This window comes from Amphiura filiformis, chromosome 5 (assembly GCF_039555335.1).
Source record: "Amphiura filiformis chromosome 5, Afil_fr2py, whole genome shotgun sequence".
NCBI classification, from domain to species: Eukaryota; Metazoa; Echinodermata; class Ophiuroidea; order Amphilepidida; family Amphiuridae; genus Amphiura; species Amphiura filiformis.
Window position 1 is genome coordinate 5,026,648 of NC_092632.1, and position 16,922 is coordinate 5,043,569.

Below are 16,922 nucleotides of genomic sequence, written 5' to 3' on the forward strand. Positions count from 1 at the left end.
GAGATTTATGAGTACGCGAATGCGCTCTTCCTCATCGAAGGATTAAAGTTCTTCTGTCGACTTACTGGAGTCTGGTAATTTTAAACCACATATCTGTCAAATACAGCGGGGCAGTATTAAAGAAGCCTGTTTCCTGGAGAAAGAGTGATTGGTGAAAGAAACCAATTTTGGAGAAAGCAGCGCAAGGAGATATGATTTTGGAGAAAGCAGCGCAAGAAGATAAGTGATTGGAGAAATCAGCATCATTTTCGTGTTCTGATTTTCGTGTGAGGATTGTATTCGTATGGATATGTGTATGCAGCTGTACAATGGACTTTGTTGATTTTCGCAGGACAAGAAAATAAGGATATATACATCAGCCGTCCAGAACATTGCAAGAACTCTAGAAGAAGACTGCTGGTTAAAGCAATAATGTGTGATTTGCATAAAGAATAGATTCTTATTTAAATGTTTGTTTTCACTGATCACATTATCTCCTTTTAATTCGGCCAATATTAAAAAAAAAAATTAAAACAACATACAAATATAGTGAACTTCTACCTGATATACGGTATGGAACCATGTGATGGTTATATAATTGTGAATTTGAGCTTAGTGCCATTGCTATAATTTTAATATCCCAATTGATTTCAATATCACAGTTAGTTTTGCTATTCTCATATTTATTAAGCAAATTAGGTCTAAACAAAAATTGTTTGATTGGCGTAACATAAAAAATAGGGTAGATAGGTCGGGATTCTTTTTTTTTTTTACTTTTTAAGCTGTAAATTAATTTTGCTTGATAAAGGTTTTGGAAATTTTTTTTAAATTTATTTATTTGTATTTATTTTTTAAAGTTAGGGTCGGGCCTAGGGTAAGTCAAATTACGCCAATCAAACAATTTTTTAGGCCTTATTCGATTCTTTGGGTCTTTTTATCTTTTCAGTTTCCGTAAGTCTTTTGTTCAGATACGAAAACGCAAGGGATTCAGTAAGTTTACTGTAATCTGACTTCATTGTTAACTCTGAAGTACCAATCAGCTTATTTCAATAGAGGTGATTGCTTATGTCATTAAAACTGGGAGAGAAAAGATTATGTTAACACCAGTGTTTTTAATGGTCTAGCGCCCTCTCGTCTTTAACATTGGTAAATTGATCTACATTAATTTGACAAAATGCATGCCAATCTGAATGACAAAGTCCACTTTTTTTCTGTAAAAACGTTGCAAAAAAGCCCTAAAATCACAAAAGGTCCGCTTATGAGCCTGTCGAACCCCAAAGCACTTGTGCATGGCCACAGTGTCGCCCTTCCATCAATGTCTATCTCCCTATTTTGCTTCCTCCTGCCAACCCCCCATGATCAGTCTCCCCACTCCCTCCCCAGTACCTACTCTCTCCTCTCGAGTTCTTCTCTTTCTAGTCTTTCAGTCTCTCCCTCTCCTCTCTTTCTTCCTCACCCCTCCCACTCTCACTTGTTCAGTCTCAAGTATTTCCCTCCTTCTCCATCCCTTGCGAAATTTATCAGTATGATCCATGACTGAAAATAAGCTCTGCAAAAATAAACATTTAAAATAAACCCGAGCCTTGCATATAGACCCAACCAATTATCAGATTAGCCTGCCATTGGTACGAATGAATAGAATACATTATATTTGCTCCAATGCAATTCTTTTGTATTGCATTTCAATATAAAACATGATTACCAAATCACCACTTGTACGCGCCTCATTGGGAGATATTTGACTATTTTAGACGCTCGTTCCATCGCCAATATGAAAGACTTTTGCCTATTACTTGGCAACATGGTTAGTATATAATTATTTCAATGCAAGACTATTTTTACGAGCCACTTACGTCTAGGCGTAAGTGCATATACACCAAACACAAGTCAATTGAAGCCGTACAATTTCCCGCGAATTCATACTGCAGTTACTGTCTGTTTTCCTATACACAATACACAGTGCTCTCACCATTGACGCGCGACCTTTACAAATAGTGTATGTTAGAAGTATATTGCATTTGCCTAGTTAACATCACTGTGTGAAAAATAACCGGCCAATATTTAAACTATTCTCCAAACTTCTAGCAAATATATTTCTCTAACATGACCTAAAATTACAGCTAGGTTAGATGTTCAGAAATAGTCGCACTTTCGTAGAATATGAGTGAGGGCAAAGCATAGCTAGCTCATAGCTAGCCAACTCCCCGTGTTAATTGAATGGAGATTTGACCGAAAATATTGAGCTATATTGGTAACGGACCGCTCCGTTCTGAAGGATGCCACAAAAAACGGTACAAGCTACATTTAAACTATTCTATGAAATTCTAGAAAATATAGTTTTGTAACATGTCCTAAATTTTTAGCTAATTTAGGTGTTTGGAAATAGTTGCACTTTTGTGTTTTAGGAAGGATATGTAAACGACAGATAACACCAAAAATATGAAGAAATTATTTCCAAACCGTGTTAAGTCAACAATCATTATGTTGCTCATTTTCAAGAATGCTGGTTAACAAAAAGCAGGCCATTGTCTCATTTCGTGAACAAAGGTCCACATACCATTGTTTCCTTGCGTTTCCTTTATAATCAGTTACCCAACTGAAGCTGTATTATAGCACCTCATAGCGATACCGCACATATAAAACAGACACATGTGCACAACCAGAGAAGATCCGATTTAATCAGTTGAGCTGTTTCAATGAGTATTATCTTGGTTTAATAGCTTTTAATGGGGTTTAAGTCCTGCAAAGGTCGAGATGAATTCTACTGTAGACATGACTGCATCATGTTAGGACCGTAAAATTTAGACTCTTCTTTTGTCTAGATTAGCACCCAACCGCACATCTCTAGGTTTTATGTAAAACATCAATTTAACTTATCAAAACGAAAACTGAAATTCACGAGCTTCAAATTTTAAGTAACTAACAAAAGGCTAGAATAAAAGATTGGTCACACCTGGGAGACTACCACTTCAGAATAACAATGACTTACAAAAACGGATACGGATACGGAAACAGAAACTGAAAAGATAAAACGACGGTTTGTACCACTACACATTTATCCACGTATTGTTTTTTTGTCAATATTAAATGGTAATCATGGCAATATTGACAACTGGTAAGAAACTAAACCTTCTCCACACGAAAGTTGACTGCAGAATTTCAAACTTCTGAACTTTTAATTTCAGAATTGTACATTGTCATGACCATATTTGGAAACAATATGAAAAATGCATTAAATGAGTTCAAACAACAAGCACAGCATTGGTTGAGTGGTTCTGGAGATAGCTCTTGATATTTGTTCCTGGTCCAATCACCGTTATAGTCTGTGAAAGAGAAGAAGAATACAAGACTTTTAAATAAATGTCGAAAGAATCTAAATTGTAGAGTTGGACAATATCAGGCGATCACACAGACAACAAATGTATCACAGGATAATTAAAGCATCAAATGGAAATATTGCCCCAAATAAAAACATCTTTCATGTTCGGTTGAACTACTAACAGCCTATGTTAGCACATCTATGACAATATGACAAAGGAATCAAAATCTGAATTTTGATGACTTTTAGATCGTCCGGATGAGCAAATCATTGAATGAGCCTTTAATCAGAGAGTAGATGTTCCTGAGAGAGCACTCTACATGTCTACGTGATTTCTTTTCCAACGCAAAAAGATCACGAACTTTGGTGGTTAATTTATTAGGTTTTTCGATACAATCGCCTCGATCCACCAAATTAAATACAAACAAACAAACAAACAAACAAACAAACAAGAAAACAAAAACAAATCAAAAAAAGCAATAAGCATAGCAATATTAAGAAGAACCGATAAATTTGCTTACGTATTAGTGTTGTTGGATGGCCGGAGCGCTCTATTTTCGTGGACAAATTGGTGGCCTTTCATCTGAGCGATCATCACAGATTGCATCACCATCACATTGATTCATTTTGTGGTAACATCGCAACTCTCCACCAGATTCACAACTAAAGAACTTAGAATTTCCTTTTTCGCATGGAGATTCCGAATAGGGAGCTGTGGTAGAGAAGGAAGTGTGATAGATTAATACCCGAACAACTTGGAGAATATCTAGCACAAAATACACAAGGTTTGGAGAGTGCCCGCACCTTTTATTTTTGGTCAACTGTGTAATGAAAAAAATATTGACAAAAAGGAAACTGAACAAACTTCAAGAACACATGAGCTCATAACCTCGTTACCAAAATATATCTAGTTTGTTGCAGGTTGCAACCCACAGCACTAAAAGAAGAGTCCAGCTACTCTTCGACTCTATGGTCTAAATGACTCTATATTGGTAGTCTGTCATGGTGTGATCAATTCACTGATCACAGTATCAAACATTTAAGCTTATAACCGTATTAAACTTTACAGTTGAATCCGGCTCAAGACCAAGTTTGCATACAGCATCAAAATACCAAATCACATTGGCCCTACATGAAACACCGTGCAATTGACCAGCCACAACATAATGCAAAATGGCTGCTATCGTAACAATGCACATTGGAATTATGGGTCGTTACTAGGGATGCCGCGTTGATGACTCTGAATGTATGACTCTACGGGGTGAGTCAATGGACTTTGTAGTGAAAGTCAGGTCCTATTCCTAGTCAGTGCCAAATAATTACCGCGTCGTGAATGACTCCGAAGGTAGAGTCAATTGACTCCACAGACTGACTCTCTTCTGACAGTCGGGCGACTTTTGAGAGTCAGTGCTAGTTTACTCTACTTTGAGAGTCACTTGACTCCTTTCTGGCTATCAGTGAGTCGCAACCGCAACGGAGGCCGATAACACAATTTACCCAAGATCACTCAAGAATGCAGTTAACAAAACACACTCTTTGTATAAGTTAACAAAAAATGTTTTTATAGTACAATATGCATGGCCAATGCGTGTGCATAATAAATCACAGATCTTACTACAACAGATATATTATAATATTACCAGCTTCTTGTTTTTGATACAAAGTTCTGCTGTAATTAAATTTTCGGACGCCTCTGATGTATAGGCCTACCCCGGTTCAAACTTGTTCAGCAAAGCCCACCGGAGGCATGAATATAATTATATCGTTTGCGTACAAATCCTTGCACAGACTACAATTTCCAAACTTTCGTTATTCTCTCCTTTCTTCTGGGAACAATTACCATCCATTATGGTCCACTTTTATTGTCAGGCGTGTCCCTTAGCTTCATAAACCATATTTCAGCAAATCGAAGGAAGATGCAAATTCCCTTTTTGGAAAGATGCGCCCTTTTGGCGTACTTCAAATTTCTTTTATTCTGTCTGGAATTGTATCTCATTAGCAATACAAAATAATTGACTGGTTTTAGGGGTGTTCTTATTTGAGAACCCATAATAGTTGTAGCCTTGGTCCCTGGCTAAGCCTATTCAAGCATTGCTAATGTCATACACCCCTTATTGGTCAAATCACCAATTTTACTTATGGTTGTTTCTTGGACGTTTATCATTTTGTAAAGGCTAGTCTATAATGGATCACATGTTGCACCTAGCACCACGTTCCATAAAGTATCAAGTATGTCTAAATGTTAGACAACTTATCAAACAGGGGTTATGATTAGGACTAAAGGTCCGTTAATACTACGCCGCACTTGCGTTGCGGTGCGTTGCGGTGCGTTGCGGTGCGTTGCGTTGATCTATCGATTACTTTTTGCCGCAACTCAACGCAACTCGTCGTATTTCCAAGTTAAAATGTATTTAACTTTATTGCAGGTATACATGAATTTATTATAGGTATACATGAATTTTACATATTTGAAGATTCATTAGTATTAATTTTACTGATCTAAGAATGTCAAAACAAACTTGGCCAAGTCTAGATGCAATCATGATCCTGTAAGCTCACACTTGTATTACTCTTATAAATATGCCAAAAATGATCTTAAATACCAAACTGGTAAGACTGGAAAGTCCCAGCAGTTCACTTTATTCCCAAAATAGATAGTAATATATAGATCTGACTGACTTTGTTGTTGTGATTACATGAAAGTGAATTCTCATGAAATAGTTCTGAATGTAAACAAATTAAATTACTCGGGTAGAGATAATGGATTGTGTTCAAGTTGTGATCATAGACAGAAGAGCTACTGTCTATTTTGTGATATACAATTTATAGCACAATTCATTACTTTTCTAATGTTCTTATTGTAGCCCCAATCCTGGATAACCTATTCAGCGACATGAAATCTTGTCTATACTAACGTATACGAGGAGTACAACACAGCAATTTTCACCATTTCAAATTTTCACATAAAGAGAGCAATTTTGTAAAATGTAATATTTAATATGTGCCTACCCCCACTTCGTTTCTCGAGCTCCGCCATCAGCAGCCTCTCCAATAATGTGCCGTGAGTTAGGTTGACGACAACCACTAAAACTAAGCACACTGCAAGTACCTTGTTCATGATGAAATGAGAGTGAAATATGACGATATATCTGTAATTAGACAAAGGTACAAAGATCTATAATCGAAACTGTATTGCCTCGTATCATTCCATTTCATTAACCTGAATTATTTTGTTTTGACCAATCATATAGATTTATGACATCAGCTTGCGTGTTAGAATTTCAATTTCCCAAATGAATATCCCGGATGAATATCTCCTGAAATGACTAAGGTCACCAACATACGAGGGTTATTCAATAAGTTCTACCTCAACTCTTAATAACCTTGGTTCTGTAAATGGTAGCTTCTTCAAACTAAGTATGATTATACATTGGAATATTACCTACAAATGAAGGCAAATGTATATTGATACCTTATTCAGATTTTTGTAGGTGACCTCGGAATCAAAATAAGATTTGATACGCCGGAAACAGTGAAAAATTGTAAACCATTTACATGAAAATATGTGTGTATCCTAATCCTTTTAAAAGTTGACTCATAAAATATGCATGGCCAGGAATTGAGAGCATTCCCCATTACATTATAGAACGACAAATATGTGCAAGAAATGCAAATTCTGTTTCTGCTCTGTTTTATTTTGAGTACGCTCCCTTTTACAGTTAAAAATCAAGTAAAAGTGTGAAATCATATTTTAGACAACAAAGTGGTTACTGGATCGTGCATCTACCATGCCATGGATATCGTTTTACGATTGTTTTGATTGTGATTCATGACGAAGTAGCGCTATGACAGACCAAAGTATCCTAGAATACTTTGGACAGACCCTATCAAAATGAGAGTCTGTGGTATAACGGCGTGTTGCAAATACCGTTATCGTTACGATTCTCCAAAGTTGGTTCAAGTGCAACATGAATCCTACGAATAAAATACTGCAGTGCTTCGCATATTGCAGTGGAATGCTGACGACAAATAACGAATTAATCCAAAATAAGTAGCAAGGTGAGCAAAACAACGCATAAAAGCTCCCAAATTATTTCAAAGCCCAATTTAATTTTGCTAACTTTTTATAAATTTCAAATATATTATTTGAATCGGTTGAACCCTTATTTCAGTAGCAGCCATAGTATATATATGTACAAATTAAGCATTTACAATTCATGACATTTCCCCAGTTTCATCAACCATAAACGATAACATACATACCTGAGATATTATGCAGTGGTGTGTTAGTACACTATCCAAAGTATCTTCCTGAGACAGCAGATGATATTGAATATTGCTCGTCGGTTCCCCCGATATTTATATGGCAGCAACCAATCCACGCCCCAGATGAAATACATTGTTTCATGTAAACCCATCAGTGTCATTTTTATCTGCCGTAACTGATTTCATTAACATAACCTATAATTATTATTTGTCAGATGTAGCCCGAAGGTGTAATACCATAGATCATCTGATACGGTGCATAGCGTGTATTACGGGGAAATGTTTTTTTTCTAATGTGCAATCACACACAGCGTATAAGCACACACATCCATGTAATTGAGAGGTCAGGATTCTTACGCCGTAAGTGCTTACGCCCATATAGGCCTAACTAAATCATTATCCTGTCAGAACTTCAAACTATATTTACTTAAGTTAATAGGAACTATAATCCAAACTTTTAAATTATTGTCACATCGGTAGAAAAAAATACACTTAGTATAATATTTTGCCATAATTTTACAGGTATTTCAGTGGTAGATCACCAGCGCAGCCATCTTCGGAACCACTGTTTCACCTTCTTTAAGATGGACCTGCTTGGCCCATTCTCTGTGGCAGTACTTGCAGGGAAATCACCTGCTTACAGAACTCTAGGAAATATGCATGCTTTGAGGTCTATGGGCTTAATATTGTAAAAAAATATATTGTGAAAGTTGTGCTGGAAGATAAATTCCAGTAATAATTGAGAATAAAATCCCGAGTATCACATTTAAATGTTTATGTGTTTGCAATGAATAGTACGAAATAAATCAAACACTGTATACAAATGAAGATTAATTGTTACAGGGCCATTTTTATTTCAAAAGACCATTGCAATGTCTAGTTTAATCATTGGCATTGGTTTTTTTTCCATCTCATGAAAACTAAAAATGAATCGTATCATCAGTAACTAATTAATAATTATGACTCAATTCCTATTTGTATGATACTGACAGATAATTGTTGTATTGATCACAAAAATGGCAGATGAAAGCATAATTCCTTTTGATTAATATATACCGAGCAATATAATTTATATACAAAAACCTATAAAAACAAAAACAAGCTACAAAATATAGTGAACGCCTACCTATATATTAAAAGTTCTGTTGCAAAAGGCCTACCATCCACATCTGGCTGAAATTGAGTTATTGGCATAACATTTTAGTGTGGGTAAAAATACACATTTTAGTGGTTGTTTGACTTTCATACCACCTTCCCTTCCGAGATATCATATATTTCCCGTTTGGGAAATCTTATGGAATTTCCGGAAATTTGAACTTAAAATGAATATAAAACTTTAGGAAAATAATTTTTGATGTATAATAGTAGCCTTGAATGTTCGTGAACTATTAAAACCAAAGGAAACTGTTTTGGGGGGGACTATGTTTGGAAAAAAATCATTGTAATTAACAAAAGTTGTAGCTTCGGAAATTCTCAAAAATGGCATTTTGCCGGATTTAATTAAAAATTCATAATTAAAAAAGTAAATGAGATATTGCAATTTTTTTTTATTTTGAAAGCATTATTCAAGTTACATAAAGTAGTGTAAACAAATGGACTCAAATTTGATTGCAAATGTAGTTTCTGGAAAAGGGGTAAATTTATTTTGTTGCAAAAGCCCTTACATCCACAAAAGGCACGATATAAAATAAATAATAAAATAAAAATGAAGGCTTGAAAATTGTGCCAAACCTATTCTTTTAGTTTCTATTCATCAATACTTTATCCAAACCCAAATGGAATAAAATCGAATAAGTAATACTTGCACAGTTAAAAAACCTGTTTTTCTCAAAAAGTCAAAAAGTGGATGTAAGGGCTTTTGCAATGAAGCTCTTCATATAGAGCCATGTAATATTTATTTAGATCATAGTTATGATTGTTATAATTTAAGTAACTCAATTGATATCAATATCACAATTAGATCATTCATTCATTCAATAGTTTTACTAAATTCTGATTTCATTTTTATCTTTAAAAGTTTAAATAACTGTATTAATGATTTAAATTATATATACATAGTTGCATTTTTTATTATTAACTTATATAAACAGATAAATTCGAATCTTTGTAGCACTACATTAGATCCACGAAAGTTGATTTCCGTCGATACTGATCAAGCAGCTGACGACCGAAATAAACTAAACTTAAAAAACTAAATTATGAAAATATTGTAGCCATATTATCTACTCTATTTCTACCAATTTCCAGTGGGTCTGTTGCGTTGGCCTGGTCCAATCACCGTTATAGTCTGTGTAAAACAAACAAAAGAAGAATGTTAAAGAAGTGTCGGAAGAAGTAAACAAGTTAGACAATATCAGGCGACAGCAATTAAGCATAAGTAACACATCAAATGAAAATATTGCCTACAATAGAAAAATGAGAATAACATCAACTCAAATTATACGTAGTCAAACTAAATTATACAAACGAACAGACTACATGACTAGTACAGGGTGTCTCAATAAAAATAGGCCCTATGGAAAGTGGTGCGTAACTTAAAAATATATCGGCAGTAAAATAAAACAAAAATCTAAGGATTCAAAAACCATGAAGTGTCTGCTCAACAATGGTGCAAAAATGATCCGAATCCGTTCACGCGTCACTGAGATAATTAAGTTTGTACAAATAGACACATTTTTGGACCATTCCAATGGGGTAATACACAATAATGTGTAGTTTATTATAAACAAGATAAAAATAAGGAAACGCCAAATGTGGCTGAGTAGGAGGTCATAATCAATCTATCAATAAAAGAATGATTTTCACACGTTTCTCGCGGGCTCGGAAAGCAACGTTTGCACAGTATTTTTTTCTATTCTGAATACGAGGAATGTCCTTCTGATATCAAATTATATATTTAAATATTATTTATTCAATTATTGTATTTTTGATATACAACCATCCTCGAAGTAAACTACATAAATCTCTAACGTAAGTGTCATATTCTGACGAGTGTAGGTCGGCTTCGGCTGGCTTGCATGAAACAATATTGTAAATAATGCTTTAATAAATCACCAAGTCTATTTTAAATGTAAATCTTATGATATGTACTTAGTGTATGTAGCTAGGATGAAAAGCCGACCATCAATTGAAAATTTTAACCTTTCACAATGAAGATATCGATTTGTTTCCTAAGAAGACCCAATATTTGTGTGTGGGTGTGTGTGTGTGTGTGTGTGTGTGTTTTATGTTGTGGGGGAAAAGCTTTATATCTTCAATATGAAAGGTCAACATTTTCATATGATAGACGGCATTTCGTTCCAGTTTCATACACTTTTTAAAGTGCATGTACTCATTAACAACAATAAATCAAGCAAGTTTTCAAAGTATGAAGTTTTGCAAAAAAATCAAGGTGTTATTTTTCAATAGCATATATATTGATTTAGATAATGAAAATCGATCTTTTTGGCTGTTTCGACCAGCAATACTTAGTCAACCCGTAACTTCATTATTTTCTTGCAATCTAAAATACAATGCAGCATATTATTGTTAATGTGTATTGTCCCATTGGAAAGGTCCAAAAATTAGTCTATTTGTAGTTTCCCAATTATCTCAGTGACGAGTGAACGGATTTTTATGTTTTATGCACCAATCTATAGAAGACACTTCATGGATTTTGAATCTGCAAGAAATTTTCAATTTTACTGCTGATATTTTAAGTTATTCGCCACTTGCACGGTTCCGCCATTATGCACTATGTGCGGGAGAGCCTCGAACTGGCAGCATACATGAATGGGAATTGAACCAGTCATATAACATTCTGTGTAAGGTTACGTAATTCTTCCTTTCATGTATGCTGCCAGTTCGAGGCTCTCCCCTGCATATAGTGCATAATGGCGGAACCGTGCAAGTGGCGAATGTCCCCGATCCATAGGGCCTATTTTTATTGAGACACCCTGTATAGCTTAGTAAGACCGCGTAGTTGGAGATTATGATTTAGCAGAGAGTTCTTGTGACTCTCCTAAGCTGATGTGAATCGCTGATTGAAATTTCTCTTAGAATATGGACCCAGGGTAAAGAAGAAATAAAGAAAGTAAGAAACAAACAAAATAAACAAATAGTTTTTTCATCACTCAACATGTTGTTTACTTTGTCTTCATCAGCTGTTCATAGGACCATATATATACCAGGGCCCAAAGAAAAAACATCTGTTGAAGTTAAAAGCGCTGAGGACAATCATGTGATAGACATCATTGAAACCAACAGAAAAAGGAGACACATAAAAGGAACCAATAAGGATACGAAAGAGGGAGCAGTCTAATACACTCAACAGGGATTGTGGTAACTACTTCCTTCCGCATGTCTATGATTAGTTGATGACAGAGCCATCTACGTCAGCTACCAATAGGAAGCAACAGACGTCTAAGGTCAAAGCTGGTCTTTCAATTTGAGAAGTGCTGTGTTACGGCACGAAACGTCACTGAGGTATATTAACATCACCTTTATTTGGATTTGTTTAAGAACATTTTCATCTAAATTGAAGATCCTTCGTTTTATACCGGAAATGACCCTTGACCCCAAAATAAAACCCCAGCAAGATTAACGACGAGAATCGGTAAATTTGCTTACGTATACGTGGTAGACGTGTTGTAAGACGGCCGGAGCGCTCTATTTTATCACCATGCGATTTATCCTTGGGACTGGGCGAGTAACACGTAAGTAAACACAAATAAATTTACACTAATCAAAAAGAAGTAAACATAACAATTTTACTACTAAGGGAACAACCCAAAACTATAAACTAAAGTTCTTTCGTTTGAAGGCTAACGCCCTCCCCCCTCCCCTCTAACGTAAGTGTCAAATATCGAAAATTCCAACCCGTATTCATAGGATATTGCAGGGTCGTCGCTATGGTGGATGGGGTTGTGGAGGTGGTACGACAATGCTATGTAGGATATTGATCACCAGATCACGGTTTAAGAAACATTTTATTTCAATATATATTTCTTATACCTTTTTTGTCACGAAAAAAATTATGACTTGCTGAATTTTCAAATAAAAAAGAATCAAAGCTCGGTACAGCTGCTTTAAAGAATGAACTTTCAAGTTGCAGGTTGCGAGTTCCGCACTCTATGGCAAGCCAAGGGGGCCAAAAGCGTGGAATAGCTACGCGTAGCTTCTTTCTGGTTACGAGCAGCTGTTTGTCCAATCAAAATAGTCAAATTTAATCACGTGGTTGGGTCGTTAGCTGCGCGTAGTATAGTTATAGGTATCCTCTTTCACAATTATTATCTTGTAATTAATTTACGGAATTAGCATAGATAACGAACGGGTAAAGGAGGCCAAATCACAGCACGTGTCAAGAGAACATGTTGCTAATGCCTGGCTAAAATGACACAAAGCATATTTATTTAGTGTTTCCAAGTTTACACCGTGTTTATAATAGCAAGTAACTTTATACTCGGGCTGTATTAGCGGTGCAGGGGATATGAAGGTCAAACAACAACTACTACTGATGTAAAGCGCTGTGTAAAGATATTGCAGGGAAAGCGATATCACATGCCACTGTGTAAATATGGAGAGAGTAAAATGGGTCATCATTTTTTCGGAACGGGGGGGTCCTAAATTTACAAAAAGTCGGCGTCAATAAATTGCGGCCCTCACTATTTCGGCATCAAAATGTTATGATCCCCGACTTTCACCACCGATACACCTTACCCCCTAGACAGGCTAAAATTGTATTGAAATCAGTCTTTTTGAATACAATAAACACACTATCTGTAGTCATCTTGTGACTCCCTACATTTTGTCATTATCAATTTATGACCCCCCTCCCCCTTATCTTTCTTTTCAAAAAAGTAAGACCCCCCCATATTTTGGATCCCCTTCCGAAGAAAATGATAGCCCCCCTAAATATAGAACAATCATCATTCTGTTCAGATATTACTTTAATAGCACCTATACCATTTTTTGCTGATATACTACAGATATTTTCATTTACAAAAATTAACAACGTAATATTTGTGAGAGAGGATGTTTACATCAGCTCCACGTGTTTAAAACCGCGAATCTGATTGGTTAATAAGCTGCACGTAACGAGAAAGAAGCTACGCGTAGCTAGTCCCACGTTCTGAGCCGCTTAGCTTGCCATAGCACTCTATATTCGATTTGAATTTAATTTGAAGCAACCACTGTAAAATGTCAATATTGTACTTCAGAAAATACTAAAATTTTAAATACATTACATGCGTAAAGAGGTCAACTTTAACCTGATGTTTTAACTACTTTTTTTACAAACGTAATCGCACATTTTTACCCCCTCCCTCCGTAACGCAAAGGACTTTCGTTTATAGGACTTCATCGAACTTCTGGGTTGTTCCCTAATCATCAACAAGAACCAGTAAATTGCTTACGTATTCGTCCGGGAGCAAATTTTTATGGACATCCTTTTTCATCTTCTCGTTTATCACAGATTGCATCACCATCACATTTATTTGTGTTGTGGTAACATCTCATTTCTCCACCAGATTCACAACCAAAGAAATCTGTATTTCCTGAAGCGCACGGAGAATCCGAATAGTCTGCGAGAGAGAGAAGGAAGAGTAATTATGTGATAGGTTAATACTTGGGCAACTTAGATGGAGTATGCCGTGGCGCAAAAAATCGCAAAATACGCTAACAGTTGGAGAGTACCCACCCGACTCCGTTTTGGTCATCTGTGCAATGAACAAATATTGACACAAAGGAAAAACAACTTGAAGAACAGTGGTCATACTAATCATTATCCCTACGGTCATACACAAATAAAAATGATAATCTCGTAACCAAAATATGTTAATCTTGTTGGGTGGCGACCCAAGGCCGAACACCTTTTACCCAAGATCACTTCAGAATGCACAACAAAACACACTGTTTGTGTAAGTTAACAAAACTGCTTTTAAGTACAGCATGAGTATGCATGGAAAATGCATGTGCATCAGAAATAAGACGAATTACAGATCGCTAGAATAGATATATGTATTTTTTGATTTCAAAGTTTTCAGAGCTTATAATTCCAATTAAAAAAATCACGTTTTCCATACAGTTTTGGCAATCCAGTATGTTGCCTTTCTGAACGGTATATGCCAATCGATTCTTTGTTGGATGGTATGACGTCATCGGAATATGATGACGCCCTCTTGATTAATTGGTCATAGAAGTAACACAGTTGGAAGGCCCGCTCGTCGCCGTTCATTGGGCTCTCTTTCATTGGCTGTGATTTTCTCCGGATCCAGATAGACTCCCTTATCCATATTGGTGTTTAGTGTAGCATGGATTTTTGGAGTGCCCCAGTTTATAAGATGGTTTTCTTTACTGGGTCACGTCTATGACGTCACGTCCAACATTATTTAATTATACAATGCAAATAAGGCTTGTAAAGATGTTTACTCATACTACCTCATGGAGACACTTATTTTCAATAGGCCTATACTTTCACAAACCAGGCAGACGAGATGATAAAAATACATGAACTTGCCATTAATATATTGGGGCTCTGATTATTGACAGAAAATAATTATAAGCAAGCAATTAAACATCTCAAAAAAAAAGTAATTACGCCCCCTTAAATAATGGTCATTATTCAAAAACGGGCTATTGTATTACAAATCTGTAAAATGCTTTGGAAGCAGAATTTATTTCTGCGCATTTTGACTCCTCATTTGTAGCAATTGTCTAAATATTGACGTCGCAGCGTACATTTAAATCAATGTTTGAAAATTATGTTGATTTGTATTCAGTATAATGGAAATCTGTGTAATGATATCTGAGTGTTTTTGTATTGTTGTAAGTGCAACTTTCAAATCGGGACCTCACTGCATTAAATTGACCAGTGTTTATTGCTTTCCGGGCTATCGTATCTAAATGAGGTGTCAAAATGCGCAGAAATAAATGCTGCTTCCAACGTATTTTACAGATTTGTAATACAATAGCCCGTTTTTTAATAATGGCCATTATTTAAGGGGGGGGGGGGGGTAATTACTCTTTTTGAGATGTTTATTTAATTTCTATAAAGCATGGATGTTTCTGGTTTCTTAACATAATTATCATGTTCAAGAAAAGGGACTAAGTTTCAGCTGGCAGCCCTGGTTAGCAGCAGATCGGTTGCTTGAAAATACCGTACTGACTTTGCTCACCAATCGGTAAAGTCTATTATAATCATGCGATTGGCTGGCTTTAAGAAAAAGGCTTAACTTTTCTTAACTGGCAATGTCTCATTACAAGATTAGATTGACTAAATATTCCTTGTCATTTGGGGTGGGATTAGATAAATGCATACAAATCTGAGTATGAGATATTAGGAATTATTTCCTAGCCTCTTAACCACAGGGATGGTGGGATACAATTCAAGACGTATTAGGGATAAAATGTGCATATGAGATATGGGTTTAAGCAGAGGAATAGTTCACTCCGTGAACAAAATAATTAAATTAAGTCACCATTTCATATTTTCATACATGGAAGTAATTTCGTAATATTTAATGTGTGCCTACCCCCAGTTACTCGTTTCTCGAGCTCCGCCATCAGCAGCCTCTCCAATAATGTGCCGTGAGTTAGGTTGACGACAACCACCAAAACTATGCAAACTGCAAGTATTTTGTTCATGATGAAGTAAGAGTGTGATATGTATCTGTAATTTGAAAAAAGTTATCGATTATTTCAAATAATTAATTCGAAGGATATTACTCACTGAAACTGTATTACCCCTTACAGTATCATTTCATTTCATTAACCTACATATTACATTTAAGGTCAATTTGATCCCATTCTCAAAGCAATTTAGTTTCCTCAACAATATAATAAAGTTTGATTGGGGAGTAATTTTTAAAAGCAGAATTGTACAGCCCGTGATTTTGTTCAGACCAATCATACAGATTTTTGATATCAGCTTGCGTGCTATAATTTGAATTGGCCAACACGGACCTCCCCTATAGACGAATCTAATTTCACGCATTCCTACACCTCAGTGGCAGCCATAGCTGGGTCCCCGTCGAGTACATCCCACCTAAAATGTGAAATGGTGTGGCCTTGGCGGGGATTTTAAACTGCATTCCATCACCCGTGTTATATTTAGACTATAGAATGATGAAAGTTTACAACACAATACAATATAAAATCGATTTTTAACCGGATTCAATTCACTCAATTGGGCAGTCACAACACCAGTTTGGTGCGGCGGGGACCCAATAATGGCCGAATAAATTCTGACCATCACTTGGCTAGTGGATTCGTCTATAGGCTTAGATCATCATCTCTGGGAAGATGCATTGTCAAAGGCACCACGAGTAGCAAAAATACAGAATGTATCAAAACAAACAAAGTAAAGAATAAAAACACAACG

General features: G+C 35.9%; 1 long non-coding RNA gene across 2 annotated transcripts; it reads right to left on the minus strand.

The window, feature by feature from the left end:
- Positions 1-662: 662 nt before the first annotated feature.
- Positions 663-16,207, minus strand: LOC140152516 (uncharacterized). 2 transcript variants are annotated; one of them, XR_011859025.1, is made up of 4 exons: positions 7,562-7,689; positions 6,308-6,447; positions 3,820-4,010; positions 663-3,302 (listed from the first exon to the last, which is right to left on the minus strand). It is a non-coding gene; the product is annotated as an uncharacterized lncRNA (long non-coding RNA). The 2 variants fall into 2 exon arrangements; XR_011859026.1 differs by lacking the exons at positions 6,308-6,447; positions 7,562-7,689 and adding an exon at positions 16,075-16,207.
- Between the last annotated feature and the right edge of the window lie 715 nt (positions 16,208-16,922).